The 7,480-nt window shown below is 40.7% G+C and overlaps 1 long non-coding RNA gene across 1 annotated transcript in view; it reads right to left on the reverse strand.

Annotated features, from left to right (window-relative positions):
* Positions 1-7,480, reverse strand: part of LOC122998194 — a 68,344-nt gene that overhangs the window by 60,623 nt on the left and 241 nt on the right. Inside the window, exon 2 of the long non-coding RNA XR_006407364.1 lies at positions 6,000-6,094. This is a non-coding gene — a long non-coding RNA (uncharacterized LOC122998194). The remainder of the gene's footprint in view (positions 1-5,999; positions 6,095-7,480) is intronic.

Below are 7,480 nucleotides of genomic sequence, written 5' to 3' on the forward strand. Positions count from 1 at the left end.
TTATAAAAGAACAACATGCTTCATGTACACAACTAATGAAAGAACATTAGAGCTCAGTTAATATATACAGTGAGTCACTCATACCTAACAGCTACATGAAAGTTGTGTTGGCAGCTACATGCAAACAGACATCATGTTAGAAATGAAGGGCATTTTTTTTATTTTTTATCAGAAGCTGTGCTGCTTTGTTTATTTGCATAAAATTGAAGAAACACACACAAAGTATCATGTGTCTCAGCTTGTGCTGAACTCACCAGTGCACAATGACTGATTATGGCAAATTACTATCCCTGTATGAGCTGCCGAGAATCCGCTCTCCGTGCTGTATGCCGCCCTGAAGCAGGGGAAGAGAAATTGTTCCGCCCAAGTACCATAAAAACAGATTGGAAGCTCGGCACTGTGAATTAGCTGCACAGGAAGCCCCCTAAACCCCCTGTTTTATTCATGAGCATGAAGGCTATCGGAGTCTAAGAAACCCCTGTGGTCTTGCCCGCTACATCAAGGTTGCATGCCGCGTCCATGGAAGGTTGCATTTTTTTTTTTTTTTTTTACATGCCACATTGATGCCACATTAAAAAGCATCAGAGATTAACTGCTGCTGTCATTTGAAAGTATATAAACATATTCTTTACCCTAATACAGTGAGAGAGATCAACCCAGCAGCCATGTTGAAAGATTTTAATGAGCAAACCATCATTCAACTCATGGAATCCCGCTTAAAATGTCCACTAAGTTACATTTTGGGGTTCAGGGCTTTGTTTGGGCAACTGAGGGGGGGAAGCGTTGGTATAGGGAGGGGAGTGAAGGAACTTTGCACAACAGTTGAGGAAATGCATTGTTGTTGATAATCCTTTGGAAATTGAAATAGGGAGAGGCAGAGGCTCCTAAGGGAGGGTGATGCAGTGGACACACACATGGCAACGCTACACTAGGGCATTGAAGAGCCTGAGAAGCTGGTGGTAGCCACAGGGGGTACAGTGGATTGGGGCCAAGTGAGTGGAAGGTGAAGAGGCCACATCTGCCAAAATTGCAGAGGAGTGTACTAGAGAAAATGAGCTTTCAAGTTACCAATGTCTCATGCGGTCTGTTTATTGTTACACTGGTTACAACTGTCAACTTCTTCATGGTTTATCTTATTATGACAATACTTATTCTTTTACTTACTAAAAAAAAGTAAAGGTTTACACTGGTAGCCGTACATGAAAAAGATAAGTTCATATGCACAAATGTCATTTACATGTGGTGTACAAATCTCTCTGTGGTGCACTATTTGGCTATTTTTGAATATGGAAAAATGTAAAGCTCTCTTCAAAGGGTAAAAAAAACCAAATATGAAAGCTGTGAATGAATAGGAGATAGAACAACAGTAATGGGCTGAATTTCAAATACAGTACTTATTGTTACTGTTCATCCAAATGCTGAGTGGCAAATCCAGATCTGAATACAAACCGCATGGCATGAAAAAATGGTTTTAATCTGTGGCATTCCCTTTTAATAATCATGGAATCAAACACAAAGAGAATTACTTTACCAATGAGAGGGGAATTAATTGGTCTATTTCCCATTATGCTAATAAACAAGTAATAATAACAAAGTTGCTACTGTGACAAGAATGAGGCTATTTATTGCTTCTCCTTTTTTTTTTTAACTCCCCTTGAAAGCTATTAGATGTTTCTCACAATGTCAATCCACAGTATATGTAGAATTCAGAGCCATGTGTCCTTGTTTACTTGGTTTGTCTGGGTGCCAGCATTTCCTAATTGTCCTCTCTGAATTTAGCAACTTGGTCTCTCGTCATTACGGTGGCACTGAAGTCCTAATGAGTGGAATTGTTATCTGAAAGATGGCCCCCTTTTTTCCCTGCTGCGAAAGCACATTAGATCCAGACAGCTCATTTCCATTCCCCCTGTCATCTCTCTAGAAATGACGTGCAGTGCTTGAAACTGTTTATTTCCAAATTCAGACCTCCTCCGCGGCAGCCATCGGCTTCAATTACCAGTTTTTCCTGAGCGGAGCCATCAGGCAGCCTGACACTGAGGTCCAACCTAATTCCCACCTTCTCCAAAGTCAAGAGCATAATGTGCAGATAAAAAAGGTGGAAAATAGCCTGCCGCTCATTAGCATGCAGCGCCTGCCTGTTCATTTGCTTGCTGCGAATGAAAGTTCTGACACTCAGCGCCTTGTGCAATACGAGAATAGTCCTCTTCAGACTGCCTCGTGTCCTTACTGCCATGGAAAGGTCATCGGCAGAGATGTGCGCTCACCAACCTGGCTCGCTGCTCTTCACTGGCCCACCTGGGAGAAGGGTTAGCTGGGGGTATTGATTCAGGGAGAACCTCATTACCTGCTGAATCAACATATTATTGCCATGTTTCACCCAGCCGAATTGTTTACAAGTGTCTTTAGTGCGGGCAAAAGCGTGCTCTGGTGGGCCACGACCGCATTCATTAGTCCCTGACCTCAGTGATTATGTGTTATCCGATACGCTGCTATCTGGCTTGGCCGCATGAACAAGGCCACTGGCCTGCATTGGCCTGGGCCCATTACAACCCCTCTCTTTTTCTCACTCCGTTTTTCTCTCCCCCTCGATCCCTCTTTCCCTCTGTCTGTGCTCCCTATGAATGTATCCATTAGCCTGCCGATGTGTAAATTGTTTTCACCTGCACTGCGGGCAGATGGGGAGCAGTGTCTCTGTCGTGATTTCCTATGCATGAGCTTTCTAATCAGTCAGAGAGTAACACGATTCCCTTGCTCCTTGCTAGAAAAAGGTGAGCTTGCGAGAGCATGCACACATACATAACATACACGCACGCACACATGTCCCTGCACTCACAATCTGCAATCAATATGCACGCTGTGTTGTGGGGATATTGGTGCAGTGGTAGCGGTGACAGGGTTCATTATATGAGCTCGCCTTACAACACTGTGATGGCTTAATACAGAGGAGAGGGCCTGGGCCTGAGCTGATCCTTGCCTCCGCCATTCCCAATTTCAGTTCAAATTGAAGGATAATTTGACCTGGAAGACTAAACCCACATAAGCGCAATGACATCCAGTAGCAGTGTCAACTGAGTGTGACCCTCGGAAGAGACAGGAGAGGATGCCCCTCACGCAAACAAATAAAGCATTCCCTAATGCCTTAATATGGATGTGACATGTGCCCTGTGGGCCTCTCCTGGAAGATGGGGTCAAATGGGCCATCCAGGACTGGATTGGCTCTTTGGGTGTTGGAAAAGGTGCTCATATAATGAGCTGTTTATTCCTGGCTGCTTGTCTATTCTGGCCTCACATAGAAAAATACATATCTCAGTAGCATGCTTTTTGAAAATAAAAACGATGCTGTATCAAAACTGCTGATTGCATCCACTATAACTGCACTACATTACTGTACTGTGCTGTATGTGCAATGTTTCTGCAATTATGCTGCAAGATGCAGTTAAAGCAGAGCCACAGCTACTGTAATATATAGGTTTAATATTGGTGTAATGCATTCAAAGCCAGTATACATAGTTCAACACACAGGATACTCATGCACAGTGAGACAAGACCAGAACCAACACAGGCTAGCCTCTAGTTCAGCATCGGTAATAGCTTCACTTCAGTGTAGTCACCCACTGCACAACAGCCGGTTCACTATTACACAGCCCGAGTTGGTAAACATGGAGGTGGATAGGCACTGTCTTAACAAGGCCAGGGATCGGTGTAACCAACCAAGTCCACTGGGGGAGCAAACATCAAGCCCTGGCTGTCATATGTCTGCCCCAAACAGCCAAACCCACATGAATCTCATCATCTGACAGCCACACACACACTGCCCTTATTCACCGCTGTGTGCCACACCGCCCCTGCTATCAGCTGTCAGTCAAACTCCGTGCTCACAGACTCTAGTCAAAGTGAGAGATGATCCTCTCCTTCTTGTCTCTCTCGCCCACTGACACAATCTGCCCGTGGACTACCACAATGTTAAAATGATTGGAAAAAGTGTATGGATGACACCAGCAGCAGATGCCTAAGAGGAAAGAATAAAAAAATTTTTTTTTTTACAGAAAATACAGAATGAATCCACTCTGTAAACTACGACATCACAAGGCGTGCATGTGCTAACAACAGGCCACTGTCATTAGACCTGGGAGTCTTTGTTCAAAACCACACTGAAGCATTGTGCTCTCAGACAGCACTCGAGACTGCCCTGATGTTTATTCAAATAACCAACAAGTGCAGTATCATGGTGAATCTGATTTCCTCACTCATCCTTACCGATGGAAGATATTTCATTTTTTTTAAACAAACTCCGGATCCTTTACATAAATACATTTTTTTTTTACACAGTGTGTCTTAACACAGCTTAGCTCAGCCTCTTGGTGTTCAATTTCTTCTTAACTTGCAACCGAAAAGGCAAGCACTGGAAACTAGCTCCCCTCCATCCCATTCTATTTTGTCAGCTTTCTTTTCCATGAAATTATAAAGGGGATTTGTTGCAGCTTTTCATCCACTTGATAGCACTTAACTAATTGCTGTCCTCTCATAGACAAAAACGTACTCGCAAAACATAGACACACAAATAAACTGTATAAAGGCATGAAGGCACATGTGTGCACACACACACACACGCAGTCACATAAAGATTAGACGGTGATATTTTGTGTCCTTTTTAGAACTTAATCAAACCTGGTTTTCAACAGATACTACTAATATCATTATCTGGACATGTTTAATCTTTTTAATATAACTTTGTGAAAATCAAACTATACCTGTGCCAACTACAAGTGCCTACTTTTTGAAACGATTATAAAAGCCCGGTCAAATCTCTTTCGCTAGTGGTATCAGCCAATTATAGAAACAAGTGACCATTGAATTAACACATGGAACTTGAAAGCTTTTGCACTCTGATGTGGAATGCACTCTGGAAAAAATATGTCAGGCCTTAATTTGCAATTTCACAGGGAGTCACCTGAGTTCTGGGCAAACAATAGGCTTTAACTCAATGGAAGCACAAAAATATTCAAATGTGTTGATAAATGCCACAGTTTCTTCTTCAACATTTTTTTTTTTTTTTTTTTTTTGAAATGCTATCCAAGAAGTGAAATAAATAACAAATGTGAAGACTACGTTTATTTTAAACTTGCCACAATAGACAACTCTTACTCCTTTTTTTTTCTTTATTGATGAGAATTGAGGATTTGCATTAACCCCCAAACGCTGCCTCAGTATCTAAGTGATAGTGAAAGGAGTGAAGGGAGAGCCATGAAAACCAGAGCTGTGGAAGAACAGCCACAAAAGACAGATAAACCCAACACCACAGAGAGGTGAGCCAACTGTTCCAAGTCTCACACAAGGGGAGGAAGAAAAAAGGGAGGGGGTGGAGAAGATAATTTAGCATTTGTGTAAGCTGTTTATCAAATTATTAACTGCACAGATGTTTCTGACTAGCTAGGGGCTGAACACGGGCTCTGCCAGGCAGGGGAACAAAGGTCTGAAGGATTCAACGGAGATGTGCACTGAATATCAATTTAATTTACTAGCTGTTAATTCTCATGCAAATTGTGACCTCTGTTAGGGCATATCAATAGCCATACACATTGTATGTCTTTAGAGAAGCAGCAGAGAGAAACAGTGCAGGAAAAACTGTATGAAGCTACAAATAGGCAAAATAATATTTCGCTACTGCCATTCATGTAGTAAGATGTGAAAAATGCATTGCCCTTTTTTGTATATACTGATAAAACTTGTAAAAACTATAACTATTTTATCATCAAGGTTGTTTTTTTTGTTTTTGCACCATTTTGGCTATATAAGTTTTTCTAACTTGGAGGAAACATGCTGTTTATAATTTAATATAGAGTTTGAATATTCCTATGACTAATATCTAATAACTATTGTCTTTATTTCTGACTTATAAATGGTTTAAGGTTCGAGACATCCTTTAAGATAAGAACACAGTGTGTCGGAAGTAGTTTATTATGCATTTATCTATAAAAAGTGACTGAAATCATACTCACAACCATCTATTATGTCACAAGTTGAGTCGAGGCTTTGCACCTTACTTGTGATGCAATCTCACTCATTGTTCCAGTACATCTTGATGGTTTTCCACCTGAGACACAAAGTAGAAGGGAGAGACACACGCGTATTACACAATGGTTGTGAATGTTGTCTATATTGTGAACTATAATGTGCTGAAAATAATCATGAGTATGCCATCCAGCAAAGGTTGATCACTGGCATCGACCTCAGTTGAGCTCAGCTGGAACAGCAATGTCGCAAGTCCTATTTTCTTCATCGCTTCCAAAGTACCGCCTTTCAGCTCTCCACAGCACAAACAAAAAAGCCTGGCAACAATATCAATTATACATGCAGGAGGCAAACAAGGGGATTTATTTCACAACGAATAGCCTCATAGAGAGATGCTGAATAGGGTAGATTAGCATTAGAAAAGGACAACAAAACTCCCCAGTTCAACAGCTAAAGAGCAATTTGATGGGACTGGAATTGGGGAAATTGCTTGATTAGGGTGTGCATTTGGAGGGGCTGTCAATTTCTGAATCCCAGCAAGGATATGTAGTGTTGTCGCTTTGACGAAGTGACATGCTGCTGCAGTCAAAACATGACATTATGAAAGCTGTCAGTGGTGAACTTTGATAATACGAGACAAGATCAGGTGATGATACAGCAGCCATCTGAGCAAATGAGACATACATCTGTATCTGATAGAGAGAGGAAAGCTTATCAAATAAAGACAAAGAAAGCTTTTTGATGGTTGGTATTTAGCCCAGTCAGGTTTCAGACATACAGTTAGACAATTTGGGGTTTTTTTTCAGCAATTGGTGGGGTTTTCTGAATTATTTTCACCATCTCCTTCTTCATCCTGGACACATCATTTATTCTTTCTTCTCATTTGATATATTTTGTGTAAAATTGCTGTACACAACTACTATAACCAGATAAACAAAAAATTACATTTGTGTATATAATGCTGAAGTTAGCTTCCGATCTGGGTTAAGGGAAAAGTTATGGGAAACATAAATAATGATATCAAGTGGCTGATTCTACCGGTTTTTAACCACTCACACTCATGAAAGAGTGTTAGACATTGTAGCAAGAGCCTTAACACTGCTTAAGCCTTTATTATATTTGTGAAAACATAAAAAAGGGCGATTTCACTGCTTTTTTTTCCGTCTAGACCACATTGGACTAGCTCTAGATCATAAACCACTATACTTAGACTTGTCAAATCTGGATTAGAGTACTATTATTATTATTATCATCATTATTATTATTATCATTATTATTATTATTATTATTATTGATCTGGATCTGTTCTGATATAGTCTGGATGGGTAAAAAGCAGTGAAATCGCCTTTTTTCTGTTTTCACAAATAAAATAAAGGTTCACAAATCTGAAAGTGGGTTTAAACAACGTTAAGGCTTTTGCTACGAGGTGTAACACTTTTTCATAAGTGTAAGTCGTGAAAAAAAGGAG

This window comes from Thunnus albacares, chromosome 15, assembly GCF_914725855.1.
Source record: "Thunnus albacares chromosome 15, fThuAlb1.1, whole genome shotgun sequence".
Lineage (NCBI taxonomy): Eukaryota > Metazoa > Chordata > Actinopteri > Scombriformes > Scombridae > Thunnus > Thunnus albacares.